Source organism: Eleutherodactylus coqui, chromosome 4 (genome assembly GCF_035609145.1).
Source record: "Eleutherodactylus coqui strain aEleCoq1 chromosome 4, aEleCoq1.hap1, whole genome shotgun sequence".
Taxonomy (NCBI): domain Eukaryota; kingdom Metazoa; phylum Chordata; class Amphibia; order Anura; family Eleutherodactylidae; genus Eleutherodactylus; species Eleutherodactylus coqui.
The window spans coordinates 277125016-277144285 of NC_089840.1; the positions used below are offsets into that span (position 1 = coordinate 277125016).

At 44.5% G+C, this 19270-nt stretch overlaps 1 protein-coding gene and 1 pseudogene across 1 annotated transcript in view; both read left to right on the forward strand.

Annotated features, from left to right (window-relative positions):
• The window catches only part of LOC136626716 (zinc finger protein 27-like), a 659137-nt gene that overhangs the window by 472476 nt on the left and 167391 nt on the right, over nt 1–19270 (forward strand). The window lies entirely within an intron of this gene.
• On the forward strand, nt 5012–6262 carry LOC136624990 (zinc finger protein 300-like; annotated as a pseudogene).

Below are 19270 nucleotides of genomic sequence, written 5' to 3' on the forward strand. Positions count from 1 at the left end.
CTGAAAAGCTACCCACGCTTGTCAGACCTGCTCGGAAAGGTGCGCCGGCTCAGCGCACATTTTCGCAAGTCCAAGACGGACGCTGCCACCCTGCGGACCCTGCATCATCGGTTTAATCTGCCAGTGCACCGACTGCTGTGCGACGTGCCCACACGGTGGAACTCTACGCTCCACATGTTGGCCAGGCTCTATGAGCAGCGTAGAGCTATAGTGGAATACCAACTCCAATATGGGCAGCGTAGTGGGAGTCAGCCTCCTCAATTCTTTACAGAAGAGTGGGCCTGGTTGGCAAACATCTGCCAGGTCCTTGGAAACTTTGAGGAGGCTACCCAGATGGTGAGCGGCGATGCTGCAATCATTAGCGTCACCATTCCTCTGATATGCCTCTTGAGAAGTGCCCTGCAAAGCATAAAGGCAGGCGCTTTGCACTCGGAAACGGAGGCGGGGGAAGACAGTATGTCGCTGGATAGTCAGAGCACCCTCATGTCTATATCTCAGCACGTTGAGGAGGAGGGGGAGGAGCATGAGGAGGTGGGGGAAGAGACAGCTTGGCCCACTGCTGAGGGTACCCATGCTGCTTGCCTGTCATCCTTTCAGCGTGTATGGCCTGAGGAGGAGGAGGAGGATCCTGAAAGTGATCTTCCTAGTGAGGACAGCCATGTGTTGCGTACAGGTACCCTGGCATACATGGCGGACATCATGTTAGGATGCCTTTCTCATGACCCTCGCGTTACACGCATTCTGGCCACTACGGTTTACTGGATGTGTACACTGCTCGATCCCACGGTATAAGGAGAACCTTTCCACTCTCATACCCGAAGAGGAAAGGGGTTCGAGAGTGATGCTATACCACAGGACCCTGGCGGACAAACTGATGGTAAAATTCCCATCCGACAGCGCTAGTGGCAGAAGGCGCAGTTCCGAGGGCCAGGTAGCAGGGGAGGCGCGGAGATCAGGCAGCATCTACAGCACAGGCAGGGGAATACTCTCCAAGGCCTTTGCCAGCTTAATGGCTCCCCAGCAAGACTGTGTCACCGCTCCCCAGTCAAGGCTGAGTCGGCAGGAGCACTGTAAAAGGATGGTGAGGGAGTACGTAGCCGATCGCACGACCGTCCTCCGTGACGCCTCTGCTCCCTACAACTACTGGGTGTCAAAGCTGGACACGTGGCCTGAACTCGCGCTGTATGCCCTGGAGGTGCTTGCTTGTCCTGCGGCTAGCGTCTTGTCAGAGAGGGTGTTTAGTGTGGCTGGGGGAATCATCACGGATAAACGTACCCGCCTTTCAACTGACAGTGCTGACAGGCTTACACTCATAAAGATGAACAAAGCCTGGATTTTCCCAGACTTCTCTTCTCCACCAGCGGACAGCAGTGGTACCTAAATAATACGTAGGCTGCACCCGCGGATGGAAGCATCGTTCTCTATCACCATAAAAAACGGGGACCTTTTAGCTTCATCAATCTGTGTATTCTATTCATCCTCCTCCTCCTGCTCCTCCTCCTGAAACCTCACGTAATCACGCCGAACGGGCAATTTTTCTTAGGCCCACAAGGCTCAGTCATATGACTTTTGTAAACAATGTTTATACGTTTCAATTCTCATTAAAGCATTGAAACTTGCACCTGAACCAATTTTTATTTTAACTGGGCTGCCTCCAGGTCTAGTTACAAATTAAGCCACATTAACCAAAGCGATTAATGGGTTTCACCTGCCCTATTGGTTGGGCATGGGCAATTTTTCTGACGTACATTAGTACTGTTGGTACACCAATTTTTTTGGGCCCTCGCCTACAGTGTAATCCTAGTAATTTTTATGGGCTTCGCCTGCACTCATGCTACAGCAAGGTGTGTGGGGTTGGCCCACACTTTTGCTACATAAATGTAACTGGGGCCTTGTCTATACTGCAACTACTGAAATGTGAAAGAGACTGTTATCTCCCTAAACTGCTGCAGCGGGAATGTTACTGGGGCCTGTCTTGACTGCTACTACTACTGAAATGGAACTAATACTGTGCTCCCCCTATACTGCTGCTTCGGAATTGTTACTGTGGCCTGTCTTGACTGCTACTATTACTGAAATAGAACTAAGACTGTGCTCCCCCTATACTGCTGCTTCGGAATTGTTACTGTGGCCTGTCTTGACTGCTACTATTACTGAAATAGAACTAAGACTGTGCTCCCCCTATACTGCTGCTTCGGAATTGTTACTGGGGTATGTCTGGACTGCTACTACTACTGAAATGGAACTAATACTGTGCTCCCCCTATAATGCTGCTAGTAATATGTTACTGGGGCCTGTCCCTAATGCTACCGCTGAAATGTTACTAATTCTGGGCTCTGCCTATACTGCTGCTAATGCTATGTCACTGGGGTGTGGAAACGGAGGCTTCCCAAAGACATGATGGTGGCGAGGCCATTTCCCACCAACGCGGTTACTGTTAAGGTGCATATAACCACGGACACGTGGAGAGGACACGTAGTGCCTCAAAATCATCCCCCTCCTCCTCCAACAATGAAAACATTCTTGCCAAATACCTTTGCATTGGTCCGTCTGGTGGCAGTCCGAGAATTTCACCTTTACCGACACAACAAGAGAGCCCACCCACTATCCCCCCGCCACGGCCCACTTAATCCTGGCCACATTCCGAAAACCAACTAAATAAAACCGCGCTACTAGGTCCGGTCGCCACCACATTCCCACCAACGCGGTTACTGTTAAGGTACATATAACTAGTCTGACTGGGGCATGCACTGTGGGCCGAAGCCCACCTGTATTGTATCTGACGTTAGCTCTGCTGAGCAGGGCACTGCAATGGGATACGTTTATGTACCGCCGATGGGTTCCAGGGAGCCACCCATGCTGTGGGTCCACAGGGACTTCACATTAGGGATTTGTACCTGCCAGTGTCTATGTATTAAAAACCCTGGTCAGACTGGAGCATGCAGTGTGGGCCAAAGACCACCTGCATTTAATCGGACGTTACCTCAGCTGTGATGGGCAATGCAATGGGATATATTTACGTACCGCCGGTGGCTTCCTGGGACCCACCCATGCTGTCGGTCTACACGGAGTTGTAACTGCATGTGTCTACTTCTAAAGCCCACCTGCATTAAACCTGATGCTAGCTCTGCTGTCCAGGGCACTGCAATGGGATACATTTATGTACAGCCGGTGGGTTCCAGGGAGCCACCTATGCTGTGGGTGCACATGGAATTCCCATTGCGGAGTTGTACCTGCCTGTGACTATTTATAAAAAAACCCGGTCTGACTGGGGCATGCAGACCCCTTGACAGAATGAATAGTGTGTGGCACATGGGTTCCCCATAGCTATGCCAACGTGTGCAGCTCCTGATGGAGGTGGCACAGGATTGGATTTATCATTGCTTCTGTACAGCATTGTGGGCTATTGCCCCGCACCTTTTAAAGAGGGTCGCTGCCTGGCCCCGCCAACCCTCTGCAGTGTGTGCCTCCGGTTCCTCCTCATGGCAGACGCACTTATAAATAGACATGAGGGTGGTGTGGCTATGAGGCCAGCGTGTGGCATGAGGGCAGCTGAAGGCTACGCAGGGACACTTTGGTGTGCGCTGTGGACACTGGGTCGTGCGGGGGGGGTTGGGCAGCATGTAACCCAGGAGAAGTGGCAGCGGAGTGTCATGCAGGCACTGATTGTGCTTTGTTGGAGGTAGTGTGGTGCTTAGCTAAGGTATGCATTGCTAATGAGGGTTTTTCAGAAGTAAAAATTGTTGGGAGGGGGGGCACTCTTGCCGCTATTGTGGCTTAATAGTGGGACCTGGGAACCTGAAATGCAGCCCAACATGTTGCCCCTCGCCTGCCCTATCCATTTCTGTGTTGTTTCCAGCACTTTCTTGGGTTTTGCAGATTTTCACAAATAAAAACCTTAGCGAGCATCGGCGATATACAAAAATGCTCGGGTCGTCCATTGACTTCAATGGGGTTCGTTACTCGAAACGAACCCTCGAGCATCGTGAAAAGTTCGTCTCGAGTAACGAGCACCCGAGCATTTTGGTGCTCACTCATCTCTATTGTCAGTAGATTAGGTACGCCACAAATTATTGTGGCTCCTGTGAATGGAAAAACTCTTTAACCCTTTCCAGTCCAATGTCGGGCCTGCCCCGACATCATAATTTCCCTCCACAGCTCCGATGTCGGGGCAGGCCCGACACTGCAGTGCAGGAGTGCATCTGCACCCGATCATCAGACACATCGGGTGCAGATGCACTCCTGCACTGGTCGTCATCGAGGACCCCCGAGGAGAAGGCAGAAAGGGTTTTTAACCCTTTCTGCCCACTCCTTTACACATTACATAGCGCTCAATTAGCGCTATGTAATGCATAGATTCCGGCCGGCGATCATGTGACCGCCGGTGTTACCTGACCCCCGGCGGTCACATGAACGCCGAGCCGGGAGCCTGCACTGTGGAAGGACCTGCTTACCTGACCGGCGTCTTGTGCATTCTCCTTCTGTCTCCCGACTCGGCGACCATGTGACCGCCAGGTGTCACCTGATCCCAGCGGTCACATGATCGTCGAGCCGTGAGGCAGAAGGAGAACGCACAAGACGCCGGACAGGTAAACAGGTCCCTCCCTGCACCCTCCTGAACTCTGTCAGTTCAGGAGGGTGCAGGGAAAATGTATTTTTTCTCACCCATTCTCCCAGCTCCAATTTATTTGGAGCTGGGGAGAATGGGTGAGAAAAAATAAATGGATTGGAAAGGGTTAATGTTTGAAATATAATACATGCCTTACAATTTGTATGAACATTTTATATACAAATGATATTAACTATCAGTATAAAATTGCAAGTCGTAGGTATATCACAAAACCCGCAAGGTTTTTGACTCGCAATGTCGCATGCTACAAAATGTGAAGAAACCTATATGAAAGCATGGGCTTAACATACATGTGATTTTGTAGCACTGTCGCAATGTGAGAAATTCGCATGACTTTGTCGCCCATATGAAACAGGCTTAATTGTAATGTAATATTCAAAAATATTAAAATCCATTTTATTTTTGGCAGATGGCAACACCAGCAGCTCAGAGGGGCATCTGATAACAACAGATTGTGAAATGGAAGATCCTGGTATCATAGAAGATACATATGAAGAGCCTGCTATTATCCCAAGTATACCCTCAGCCCTTCACAGCAAAAATCTATCTTCTGATCTTTCTAAACAGGTTCCATCTTCTGATTTATTACAGAATGTTAAAGAAAATAAAATTTACAGAACACATGATGAACATCAAAGAGTTCACAGAGAGAAGTCATATTCATGTTCTGAATGTGGGAAATGTTTTAGCCGAAAATCAAATCTAGTGTCACATCAGAAAAGTCACACAAGCGAGAAGTCATATTCATGTTCTGATTGTAGGAAATGCTTTAAGCATAAATCACATCTTGCTGTACATCAGAGAACTCACACAGGAGAGAAGCCATTTTCATGTTCTGAATGTGGGAAATGTTTTATCAATCAAGCAGATCTTGCTAAACATCAGAGAAATCACACATGGGAAAAGCCATTTTCATGCTCCGAGTGTGGGAAATGTTTTAACCGAAAATCAAATCTAGTGTTACATCACAGAATTCACACAGGGGAGAAGTCATATTCATGTTCTGAATGTGGTAAATGTTTTAAGCAGAAATCACATCTTGTTGTACATCAGAGAATTCACACAGGAGAGAAGCCATTTTCATGTTCTGAATGTGGGAAATGTTTTATCAATAAAGCAGATCTTGTTAAACATCATAGAAATCACACAGGAGAGAAGCCATTTTCATGTTCTGAATGTGGGAAATGTTTTAACAATAAATCAAATCTTGTGTTACATCAGAAAATTCACACAGGGGAGAAGCCATTTTCATGTTCTGAATGTGAGAAACGTTTTAACCGAAAATCAAATCTTATGTTACATCAGAGAATTCACACAGGGGAGAAGCCATTTTTATGTTCTGAATGTGGGAAATGTTTTAACAAAAAATCAAATCTCGTGTTACATCAGAGAATTCACACAGGGGAAAAACCTTATTCATGTCCTGATTGTGGGAAATGTTTTAAGCAGAAATCCTATCTTGCTGCACACCACAGAGTTCACACAGGGGAGAAACCATATTCATGTTCAGAATGTGAGAAACGTTTTAGCCTGAAATCACATCTGGCTGCACATCAGAGAGTTCACACAGGGGAGAAACTATAAATGTCCTGAATATGGGAAATATTTACAGCTATATCACATTTTTTTTAGACTTCAGAGACGTTACTCCGGGGTGAAACCATTTTCATATCCTGAAAGTTGGGAAAAAACATAGGAAAGACAATATGAATATTTTGGAATTTGGCAAATGCAGTGCTCACAAATCTCATATTGTTAAACATCAAATAACTAATCAGGGAAGAAGACATTTTTCTTTTTTCAACTGATAAATACGATAGTAGAAGAATAAAAAATCCAACATTAAAAGTCAAAGTGAAGTTACATGTATTACAAGATGATTAAGAAATATATGCAACTGCCAATTAATGTCTGTTATCTACAATTCAGCTAGATCCCACATAGCACATCTGTATACCAACCATGTATATAGAATATTTCATCATTATTATATATAATTAAGTCTCAAAATTGTTACCAATCACTAATAAATTTGTAAAACTTGACATGCTTGTGTTCTTTATATTGTAAGCTATCTCTTCAGACCTCTGGAGATGAGAGGAAGCTGGTAGGTGTCATGTGTAGAAATAGTGAGGAGAGAACTACACCAAAGGATTCTGGACTTTGTGGAACGAGTTGGGACACCTTCTGGCTTTCAAAAAGATAATTTCATTTGAGATAATCAAATTAAACATAATATAGCATTGAGACAGACTACATACAGTATAAAGAAACTGATCAAGTTCATCCTCCAGTAAGACCCCATCTGGAGCAGATAAGAGGGTCCAAGGATCCTCCAAATGTAGCCTATTCAGAGTCACTTTACTGCTACAAAGGTCAGGATTAGAAAAACTAATCTTTTCTCTGGAAGATTCTCCTCACTCTTCACACCATGCGATAGTCAACAGATGCGGCACATGGTGCCAACCTATATAAGAATTATCTGGCGTCATGTTGTGCTCCTGGGACCTTTAGTTCTATGGGCTACCAGGAATACTCTTCCATAGGTGTGAGAGGATTTTTTTTTGGCTCTATGTGAAGTTTTCCAGCCAGCCAATCATCACCGGAATGCCGCATATAAATACAGCCCAACCTTCTAGAGGGCACTGGTCATTTATCCCTTTTGCTATTTTACCTCATTGCTTCTTAGAGCATTGTTTTTTGGAGTCATGCATGTTTTGCATGCTGTTGCTTGCTTGCATTCGGTTCTGGCTTGAATTCCATATTGTTGGTGTGAACAGCATCATGTTCAGTGTCTGTATAGGTGACCAGACACTTTGCGTGATCAGCTCCCGGTTCAAGGTGTATGTCTCTCGTCTGTTTGTGTGTGTGAGAATTATGTCTTGTCCAGTATATATGTGGTATACTAACTAGAGTGTTCTAGTAATAATGTGTATTCATATATATATATATATATATATATATATATATAAAGATTTACTGGTATATCTTCCATCTTCGTAAATAACAGCATCTAAATGGTTAACTTGTTTAAGATTATACGCTTGTATGTGCAAGCTTCTTGTACTCTCTTTCCTACGCATGGTTCTTATGAGAACGCTGGTTCGGGACTTCCTTCAATTGATAGGAGGAGCACTCTGGGGCCCCCCACCTTCGAATTCCTTAGGCCAAGCAGGGATATTAATAATTCTATTCTCCGTTAAAGTTTGTTAATAAGAAATCACATGTTTTAGTAGGAACATACACCTTAAGGCGTTAACATGTGTTAGCCAATCATGAATTTTTATGACTTTAGGGGCATGTATTTATATTGCTATGTCATTTAGGGTATTATATATAATGTCCTGTGATGCTACCGTATTAATAGACCAGAACCGTACTGATGTGGACAAAAATTGTGCAGACTCAGTGAATCTCTGCATTCACTTCCGATAACCAATTTGGAGCAGTACAGTGAAATCAGAGGGCTATGATTTTTTTTTTCCCATGACGTAGGTCTCTAGGTTCCAGCATGGGGTTGTCCGTACTGGAAAGATCACCCTGCTTGTAGGCAGGACTCCTGAGGGTAAGTTATCTTGTTAAAATAGGGACTCACGAGACAATTAGTATGCTTGTCATGGGCTTGTCAGCTTAAGAATCTTAAAGAGCATAAATAAGAGCCAATATCTCATACATACTTTAGCTATTCTATCAGCTTATGCATATTGGTATTCTAGGCAAGTGTTTTTGGTGGTTGTCAGTCATTGTTGGATGTCCTGTTTTAAGTTCAGTTGGTTGTGGTGGTTGGAGCTGTGTCCAGATCCTCCTGGAGTTTGCTGTGCATCTTTAAGTTAAGTTATGGTTTATTTTCCTTTCTCTTGTCAGGGTATCAAGCCGAGAGGCGTTCAGAAGGTTTGCACTTTTCCAAGTGGTCAATCTGCTGTTAGGTAGGAACTAGAGATGAGCGAACGTGCTCGGCCACGCCCCTTTTTCGCCCGAATACCGCGAATTCCGAGTACTTCCGTACTCGGGCGAAAAAATTCGGGGGGCGCCGTGGCGGCACGGGGGGTAGCAGTGGGGAGTGGGGGGGAGAGGGAGGGAGAGAGAGAGGGCTACCCCCCGCACCGCCACGCCTCTCCCCGCCCCCCGGCGCCCCCGAATCTTTGCGCGCGAGTACTGAAGTACTCGAAAATGGCGGTACTCGGGTGCGTAAGTACTCGTAACGAGTACGTTCGCTCATCTCTAGTAGGAACCTTTCTCAGTTAGGAGCAGAGTCAGTTGTTTCTTTTATTTTGTGTTTTCTTCATTGAATAGAGGTTTTACTGCATTATTGCATTTCCCATTTGTCCGATGTAGACATAGTCATGTGTCTATCCTGGGTGAGGTGTGTATTGCACCCAGGCCGTATGTGACAACTGAGCTCTGCAGTTCTACCATTAAGGTTCCTCTTCTATTCTGATTGCAAGAGATAACTAGTGAGTAAGTGAGCTGCACAGACTGATCCCAGAGAAAGGAGGAAGCTAAGCGAGTTCCCCACTGCTTGGCCTGGGATGTGCCAGTGCTACCACTAAACACTGAGTGAGAAAGGGATCGCTGTTTGGTGAATGAAGGCACAAAGTGTGAGTGGTCACCGGTAGAGAGTTGGAAAGGGAAAGAGAGTCACTGGGAGCAGGTGCTCACAGATTACTAAACTAAAACTATGGATTGTCTGGATTACATAGAGAGTCCTCCCTGTCACACCACCTTCTCCTCTTGTATCTGTGCCAATCTTCTATTGTAAATTGGATGTTCCTAAAAGTTAAAGTAAACGGGCATTGCCAACCATTCCCAGTTTGTCCAGAAAGTTATCCCTGTGTGTGGACTACTTTACCACAACTTCAGTATTCACCACATGTAAGGACTGTGGATGTGGAATCTATGTGTCAGCCTGCTGGGTAGGTGAATATCCAATCCAGCATTTCTGACAGCCAACCCCAGCATGGGAAGTAAGATACCAGATTAACAGCCTTGTATATAAATGGAAACTAGGGAAGGTATCTTGCCCTGAACTCATAACCAGGAGAGGGAGACCCCTGCCTATAAACGGAACACTCATTCCGATAAGGACGACCCCAGGGTCTCTTTCAAGGCGCTGACTTACCCTGGGGGGCCATGACAGCTCCAGGTTGTTGGCTACCTCGGACAGCTTATAGCAGGGAGCGGTCACGTCCACAGCCCCTTTAATTTCCACAGCAAGTGTGTTTTTTACGACCCTGAGGATTAAAGCCCACCTAGCCAGGATGTAAAAAGGCAATAAGGTGGTCACTAAGAAGGGACTTCGAACTTCCAGTCTGGGGGTAGATGTAAACAAAAAGGGGCTTTACCTTTTAAAGGTAAAAAGTGAGGAGAGTGGGAGGGTTGGCACATTCTGCAGAGAGACATTGATACATCCAGTCTGAGGAGAATCTAACACTTCTCTGTGTGCATACATGTTCTATTCCTCGGTTCTTTTGAAGTAACAATGACTTCAAAAAATTTTCTATGTGAACAACGGGTTAATATCAAATTAACTCGGGTAAAGCAGGGTATATCAGCTAGTCACAAAATATAAGAATGTCAGTGAGGTAAGCAACAAATTAATCACAAAAATCTGGTAACACATACTTAATAAAATGCTGAAAGCATTGCAAAGGCCAAAAGACACAACCCGATATTCAGGATGTCCGTATCTCGTTGTAAAGTGGTCTTCTACTTATCCGGATCCATATGAGATTACAAGCCCCTCTCAGGTCTAGCTTGGTAAAAAAAAATTGGCAAAACAGTCTTTCCAGCAATTCAAGGATTAAGGGAAGAAGGATTTTGACAGTAATTTTATTTAGTTCTCTATAACCAATGCATGGCTGCAAGGTTAAGTCTTTCTTTTCTCCAAGGTACAGAAGATGAAGAAAGTCAAATAAAGCCTTTTCTTAAATTTTTGTTCAGGTATTCTCTTAGTACCTTTAACTCTGGTTCAGAAAGATTGTGAATTTGCCCAAAATGGATGGTTGTTTCAGGGAGTAATTTGATTGGACAATCATATGGTCGATAAGAAGGAAGTTGGTTGGATTTTTTCCTGCTGCAGACATCATTGAATTGCTGATACTGAGTTGGCAGCTTATCAGAATTCTGTTGACTATCCTCAGAGGTTTGGGTATGTTTGAGGGTGGGTAGTGACATCTGGCATCTTTCTTTGCAGTACTCAGAGGGGAAGGTAATGGTCCTAACTTCCCAGTGTATAGAAGGATTGGGGTTAAAAAACAAAGGGATTCCTAGAATAACTGTAAACTTTGGAGAAGAGATAAGATGGAAAGTAATCATTTCATGGTGATCAGGTTCAATAACTATTTTAAGTTTGATTGTCTCATGAGTTAGTTACAGGTCCTGAAGACAACAATGATCCATCAACAGTTTCCATATCAATTGGTATGGTCTTGGTTCTACTTGAGATATTGTACTTGAGAGCATATTTAAAGTCCATGACGTTCCCTCCAGCTGCAGAATCTAACATAGCATTGCATTGTAATTTATGGCCCTCAATTAGGAATAAGTTGCAGAATAAGTTGGTACTATACAAATAAAGATTCTATTTATTATTTCCTGTATGGAAATGACAAAGGGAAAAGATGGGGGACATATTTTATCTGTATCTTGAGTTATCAATTGGATGGCCTGTGACACTGAATCCAGCTGTTTGGGAACATCAGTTTTGCCTACGGTCTAAGCACTGGTAAAGGCAATAGTCTTTTGGAACTTGTTGGGACAGTTAACAGCATAATGTCCTGAGGCCCCACTATAGAGTCATAGATTCTCCGTACAGCACCTTTCCTTCTCTGCTAAGGAAAGGGGTTTGTGGATTATATTACTCTGCATTGCTTGATGTAAGGTTTCAGGTGGGTGTTGAATGCTGGTTGACTAAAAGATGAAGCAGGGTGGTTCCCAAAAAACCTGCAGGTTCTCTTTTCATTCCGTAGGTCTCTGATCAATTCGAATACAAAGCAGAATAAAGTCCTCCAAATTCTCAGGGTTCTCAATGCTGGTTAGCTCATCCTTCACTAGTTCCGATAATCCTCATTGGAACTGACTCTTCTGGCTGGCTAGGTTCAATGTGGTATCAGTTACCCAACAATGAAATTCTGCCGTATGTTTGGCAACAGAGTGTTGCTCTTGTCGTAAATTATGCAACCTACCCTCTGCTGCGGCAGAGGAATTCGGGTCATCAAAGACTTGATCCATTGCACTAGTCAAGGCAGTGAGATTGTGAGGAGGTTATTGTTTGTTTCTACAAACAGCAAGGCTCATACAAGCGCCTCTTCTGTGAGAAGGTTGATGATAAGTAATTTCCTCTTTCGGTCACTGTTAAATGGAATAAGTGGCATCTGGAAGTAGATATGGAACTGGTTAGGGAATTCTCGGTCCTGGCCATGATCCTCACCGAACTTTGCTGGCATTGGCAAGCGGACATCAAAACCTGAATTGCGCATCTCCAAAAGTAGCGTCTATAAACTATCTATCTCTCTTTGTAGGTCAGCAACCTTTTCCTGGTAGGTGGTGTACAACTCTTGGAGCTCAGCAACCTGTTTCCTCAGGGTGGCCATAATGGACTCCATGTTGGGCAAGATTATTTTGTAATGATCCTGAGTTGGAGTCTCTTGTTGTAACAAGTGCGGATCAGTAGCATGATCAGGGAAATTTAGAGGTCAGTACATGGGTTATTAGTTCGTGGTACAGAGAAGCAGGCGACTAGCATAGTCAGGCAAGTCATAGGTCGGGACCCAGGTAAGTATGTCAGGTAACAGAATGGAGGAGTGATAGGTGGAAGAGGTTGACTACTGGATGACAGCACAATAATCTTGCAAGGGTGGGAATGGCCAGGCCAGATTATATAGGGTGGGCAATCACAAGACAGGCTGGAGCCAAACGGGACCTGGATTAGAAGGAGCAGGGAGTGGGAACAGGTTCAGCAGGGCAGTTGTTCAACAGGCTCGTAGCTCACTGGGGAAAGCTGTTGACTGGAGTGCAGGGCATCCCAGGTGAAAGTCCCGACACTGAGAGGCATTCAGCAGGTTCGCACTTGTCAGAGCGGTTAATCTGCTTTTAGGGACCTTTCCGACATAGGAGCAGAGTCAGTTTTCCCTTTTATTTTCTGTTCTTTTTTGCCCGGTGTTGACCCAGTTTTGCTTCTGTCCTGGGCGAGGTGTGCATTGCACCGAGGGCAAATATGGCAGTATATGTGCGTAATGTACACATAGCGGGCCGTATGTGTGTGCAATGTATATATAGGGGGCTGCACATTACACATGTATACGGCCTCCTATGTTTACATTACACACAAAAACAGGTTGTTTTGGCCCTTTTTGTAGGCATTATAGGTGTGTATTCTGCATCATGGTTTTCAGATGCCTTTAGTGTTGTATTTTTATCTCCATCTTATCATATTTTTTTTATTTTCTCAGTGCGCACAGTATTTTGTATCGCTTTCTTCTTCTCTTTTCAACCTGCATTCAGGATAGTTCACCAATCAGGCCTGGCATCAACACTCAGAACACCCAGGCAGGAGCTGTGGACCACTAGCCATGGGGGTTCCCGGTCTGCATGGTCAGGCACAGCAGTCAGGCCTCCCTCATTTTAATTTATTAATGTGTGTTTAATTACAAAAAAAAAACCTGTCCACACTCACCTTCTGTAACTTTCCCCTGGCAGCTGTAATGGGCACTGCTGCCCCACTGTCTGACATACAGTTTATGCAAACATATTACAAACTCCGGATCGCTGTAGTCAATTCTTGGCCTTAGTGAGGCCGGCAATGTCCACAGCTGTTATGTGCTTGTTACATGATCACACAATGGGACCTGCTCCTCCCCTGTCTCACCGGCATCTGCAGGTTTAAAGAGAGCGACAAACGCAAAGTAAACTAATAATGCGCAATGGCTTTGCATTTAGACGGAACGATTATTGCAAATTTTCGTTCAAGAATTTTGCACGACAATCGTTGCATACAAGTGGGCCATTAACCAATAGGCCATTTTCTTTGCAAAAAATATGATCACTGAGGGGAGATAAAACTAACTTTTTTTCTTTTTTTAAACATACAGTGGCTCCCAGTGATACCTCTCTGCTCTCGGGTACACATGGGAGCCGGGAGCAAGTGAAATTTTAAATTTCCCAGGTCACGTGCACTTCTGTGCATGCGCCAGATGCATGATGTCTGGTGCGCATGCGCAGAAGGCTCCGTTGAAACTGGCAGGCCATATGGCGCAAGACATCATGGAGGATGGAGGTGAGTACTATTAGCTGCCTTGATAGACGCAATCCTTCAGGGCAGCTGAATCTTTAACTTTTATTTATTTTTAATTGATTTTCATGATTGCCGGCATTCGGTAAATGCCAGCGATCATGTGACCGGGGGGTGGGGGTGGTAAGACCTGCGGCCTGGAATGACATCTATAGGTTGCCGGCTACCTCTGGGAGCCGGCAGCATGGAGCTGTCATGTCCACAGTTTGCAGGGTTCTAATCTTCGCAGGGAGCATGTTTTTACGTCCCTGGGGATTAAAGCCCAGCAAGCTAGGATGTAAAAGGGCAATGGGGTGGTCACTAATGGGTTAAAACACAACTGAAATTGAGGAAAGCACATTTGGAGTGACAGTTAACTCTTATCATAAAACAATCACATGGGAAGTGAGATTCTTATGCCAGGGCTGGTGAAAAATGTGACTGTTCTCAATAAGAGAAACAAAGTGATCTTGTAGAGATGATACCTTCTAATTAGAGATGAGCGAACCTACTCGTTTTGAGTAATTACTCGATCGAGCACAGCGATTTTTCAGTACTTCAGTACTCGGGTGAAAAGATTCGGGGGGAGGCGTGGCAGCGCGGTTGGTAGCAGCGGGGAACGGGGGGAGCCCTCTCTCTCTCCCTCTCCCCCCCACTCCCCACTGCAACCCCCCACTCACCCACGACGCCCCACGAATCTTTTCGCCCGAGTACGGAAGTACTGGAAAATCACGGTACTCGGGCGAAAAAGGGGCATGGCCGAGTAGGCTCGCTCAGCTCTACTTCTAATGACTAACAAAAAGACATGATGTCTTAGCGAGCTTTTGAACCTACGTTGGGTTCTTCCTCAGGCTAATGGAAGAGATCCGAAGACACATATTTATATATACAGTCACATTTTGCTCCACTGGCTAACACAGTACTAAACTTTTCTCGTTTTACCTAATTGGGGCAGAAGAAAGTATAGGTCTATTACAGAGGCCCTACCAGACATAACTTCCCAGAAATTCAACTCAGTCAGATGATTAGGCACAGGTCTGACTGAGTAGAGTACCAATGAAATGTGTACCTCTGTTATTTCTATGACTTCTGGTACACCATATATGTACATGTTGCCATGTCTGCACGAGTCGCACTGGATTCGTAACCTGAAAACACTACGCTACTGCATACCAAACAGTACAGAACAATAACTGCATAGAAGGGAACAAACTCTCTCTAATAAACTAAAACAGGGAGGGGACTTGCCTAGCCAGCAGATTAATCGTCCTGATAAGGACGAACCTGACCTCGTACCTCAGCCACTAGTTAACCCTATAAGAGATAGAGGAATAACACGGAAACCAACAATAAATAAACATAAGCTGCTGTACCCAGCTTTGCGTATGTGAACTTTAGTGTGTGAACATTTATTTAGATCAAGAGGGGTGTACTCCCTCCCCTCTGCACCTGTATGTTAGAATTGTGTGCCATCCAAACTAGTTTTAAATAGCCTGATGAAGGGTCGATAACCCGAAAGCTGGCTGTAACATCAGGTATTTTTGTTAGCAATTAAAAGGTATCATATCTATAAGATTACTTGATTTCTCTTACTGAGAACAATCACACTCCGCTTTGTATAGTCACAAGTAACAGAGGAACCAGCTCCAGGCTTCTGGCTTTCTCTACAGCAACACATACATATATGTATAATTACTTCATTTGTCAATGTCTTAGCTGTAGGTTTGGCATTGACATTTTTATTTATTTTATTCTACAAGCCCCATTTCTATTTGAGAAGAAAATTTATACAGACCAATATAAACTCCAAGACACTTACCTTTGGTAGCTGTATGCGGTTATCTGCAGTCCCTGGTGAACAAGGCTTTACGCCGATACGCGTTCTTGTACTTGTAAAACCATGTACCTGTGAAACCATGTACCTGACTATGCAAGCGTGATATGGAAATAAAGCAAAGGAAAAATTTTATCCATGTGTCCGGATTCCCACACCTTTTTTTGCTAGTCCCTGAAACAGTCTGGCTTGCAGTGAGGAAGACATGGGTATGCTGACCAGTTCGTCAGGATTGTAACAGACGCATACCATGAAGCCCAGTACAAATTCAGGTCACAGCAGTATTAAACCCTGGGGCAAATTAAACAGAAGACACTATACCACACAGTACCTCCTCAGAGTGATGGGCTAGCTCATGACTCAGGTGTGTCATCATAGTGTAGAAAGTGCAGGGAAAGCACAGGAGTTTGTCCTTTCTCCTGTGTGGTCTATTCTTCTTTCTTCATAGTCTCTCTAAAAGATTCGTTCCTGCAATAAGCAACAGAGAAAATATCCACACCCAATCGAGGTGTAACCAATTTAGCAACCATAACTTAGTTAAGGAGAGTCTGCCTACTATGTCTACTTTCCAGAGTTACAAGAGTTACCTCCTTGGTGTGAGCCTTGGCAGAGATCTAAGGCAGGCAAAGGCTAAGTTCCCTGATGCAAGCTGACTGTTTTTACAGGCGGCTTACCATTTCCTTCCCCAGTCATCTTCTACTCTGGGTACTCATTTTACCGAAGGAAGGCTGAGTCAACCTTGCTGTCAACTACCTGAACCAAGCAGGGATTGAACCCACAATATTCAGGTCATGAGAGAGAATCCATATGAAAATAATATAGCGGGATTGAACATAGCTGCTTTTATGGTCGCCCATATGATACTCATCCACAGAGTTCCCTCCAGGCCTAAAGTTCAGAGAAATCACCATCACTTTAGGTAGTGGAACCCAAACTGTTTCGGTATCACATGTAGGCCCATTCTCATGCCCTCCACCCATTTCCAAAACATTTAGGGGCCATGCAAAGGAAAGGAAAAGTCGAGCCGTAGCTGCAGGCAGTTGTTTTCATCCTGTAATTGTTACTGAAAATTGTTGGCTGTCCATCCAGAAGGGTCAACATTATTCCAAGTCCTCCCATCAGCCTTTTGGCCACAGTAAAGGCTTATAATGAATAGACACCTTTATGATCAAGGCAAGGGAGACCAGAAGCTTCCCAATTTCTGTCTAACCAGTCGCCCATAGCATTTATGAGACCTGATGCATCTTCCTGTTTGCCCGCTTTATCATCCTGTATGGGCCTTACCCACCTCTAAGAAACAAATTAACTGTTTACCCACCTTATAATCAAGATTACAATACCTTCAGGTGAGAAGTGGAAAAACTGTAGCACATCTACAGTGCAGCTGACTAGGAACTGCAGCAGAATTTTATGCACGAGGGTGACAGTTCTGTAACTGTAGTATGAGAGTTTAAACATTTTTTCCAGGGAAAATCCCCTGCTAGTTTCACTGCCCCTTATAATTGTTTCTCAAATTTGTTGCGTGAGCGTACTTTACTCTGCAGGTACACTAAAATAAATAATAAAAAAAGGATAGAACATTTGTTGCTTGGTATCAACAGATTACAGCTGGTCACGGGGCTCACAGCAGTTGGGCTACCCGCAGTCAGTTTATCGTCTTTGGCGACCTTCCTAACTAAAAAGGAATTCTATTCCACACTGTAGAATGAAAAATGCAGAAAATTAAAATCCATATACTTAGAATTTTTTGAATTCAGTGTGTTGAAAATTCATTATGTCATTAACCCAATAATCTAAACCCATTTTTCTTTCATGTTCCCCATAAATACGTCGGAAGATATTACTATACCCCAACCAACACTCTATCAGGGATATCTAGAAGCAATGAGAGAGATACTGTACCGTATGACAGCACAGAGTGTAGAGTATAGAAGAAAAGAGGATAGCAGTAGCACAATCTTATTGCTTGACAATAGCCAGACAGGTTCATGCAAAGTCACCAAATCGGGTCTGATCCAAAAGATTTCCAGATGCAACACACAGCACCAGATATTGACATTACGGCAAGAGCAGTGGCTATATGCGAATGATCGTCATGATAGCATTAGAGATGAGCGAGCACCAAAATGCTCGAGTGCTCGTTACTCGAGTCGAACTTTCAGTGATGCTCGAGAGTTCGTTTCGAGTAACGAACCCCATTGAAGTCAATGGGCGACTCGAGCATTTTTGTATATGACTGGTGCTCCGCTAAGGTTTTCATTTGTGAAAATCTTAGCAAATCACAAAAGTCATGTAAAAAACACAGAAATGGATAGGGCAGGCGAGGAGCAACATGCAGGGCTGCATTTCGGGCTCCGAGGTCTCACTATTAGGCCACAATAGTGGCAAGAGTGAGACCCCCCCCCCGCACTGTCAGCATAAAGATCGTTCTCCTCTGCCACAGCTGTAACAGCTGTGGCAGAGAAGAACGATGTTAGCCCATTTAATTCAATGGAGCCGGCAATACAGCTGGCTCCATTGAAAGCAATGGCCTGCCGGCGAGCGCGGGGTGAATTTTCGGGAAGGGTTTAAAAATATAAGCCCTTACCTGAAAATCATCCTAAAATGTGTTAAAAAAAAAAATTAAAACATTTTAGGATGATTTTCAGGTAAGGGCTTATATTTTTAAGCCCTTCCCGAAAATTCATCCCGCGCTCGCCGGCAGCCCATTGCTTTCAATGGAGCCGGCTGTATTGCCGGCTCCATTGAATTCAATGGTCAGTGCTCGTTTAATCGAGACGAGTACCGCGTGGTGCTCGCCTCTAGTAACGAGCATCTCGAGTACCCTAATACTCGAACGAGCATCAAGCTCGGACGAGTATGCTCGCTCATCTCTAGATAGCATCCTACACAGGTGGGTTATATTTTGGTGGGTGTCAACCTATTACGGATACTGGATTGTGATTTGTTTGTCTTGGTTTTAACGATCTATAAATTGGTATACTTGTGTTATATTGTTCATATTTGAAAAAGACTCCAAAGTAGTAAAAACTTCATTTTTGTGTGTTTGGAGGAATGAAGGAACTTTTTAAAGGACACCATGGATGCTGTCACCTATGTCACGGAGTGTAGAGTCACACAGCCACGAGGGTTCATTGATAAGCTTAATTAGCATACATTCTTCCCCCCCTTTCCAAATTTTAGTGGAAAGAATGTAGCTGAATTTGGAACCATGGAATTATTTTAATTGTGAGGGTCTCAGCAACTTAAAGTGGAAAAGTTATATGTTAGTTTCTCACAGTTGCAGGCTGGCCCCCTCCTTCTCTCTGGCCTTGAGCACAGCTTCTTCACGAAAGTCTGAGAAATGATAGCCCCCACCTTTTGGAATAAAGGTGCATATATGCTGCAAAGATGATAGCTCAAAAGATGGCTTTTGAGCGATCATTTTGCATAAACTTCTATGTCTTTTAGTACCAAGTAGCAGCGTGTGAGCCGCCAGAAACTGTAATCAGGGAACACACCACCTGCTGTTCCCTGATTACTTTTGCTTTGATCTGTC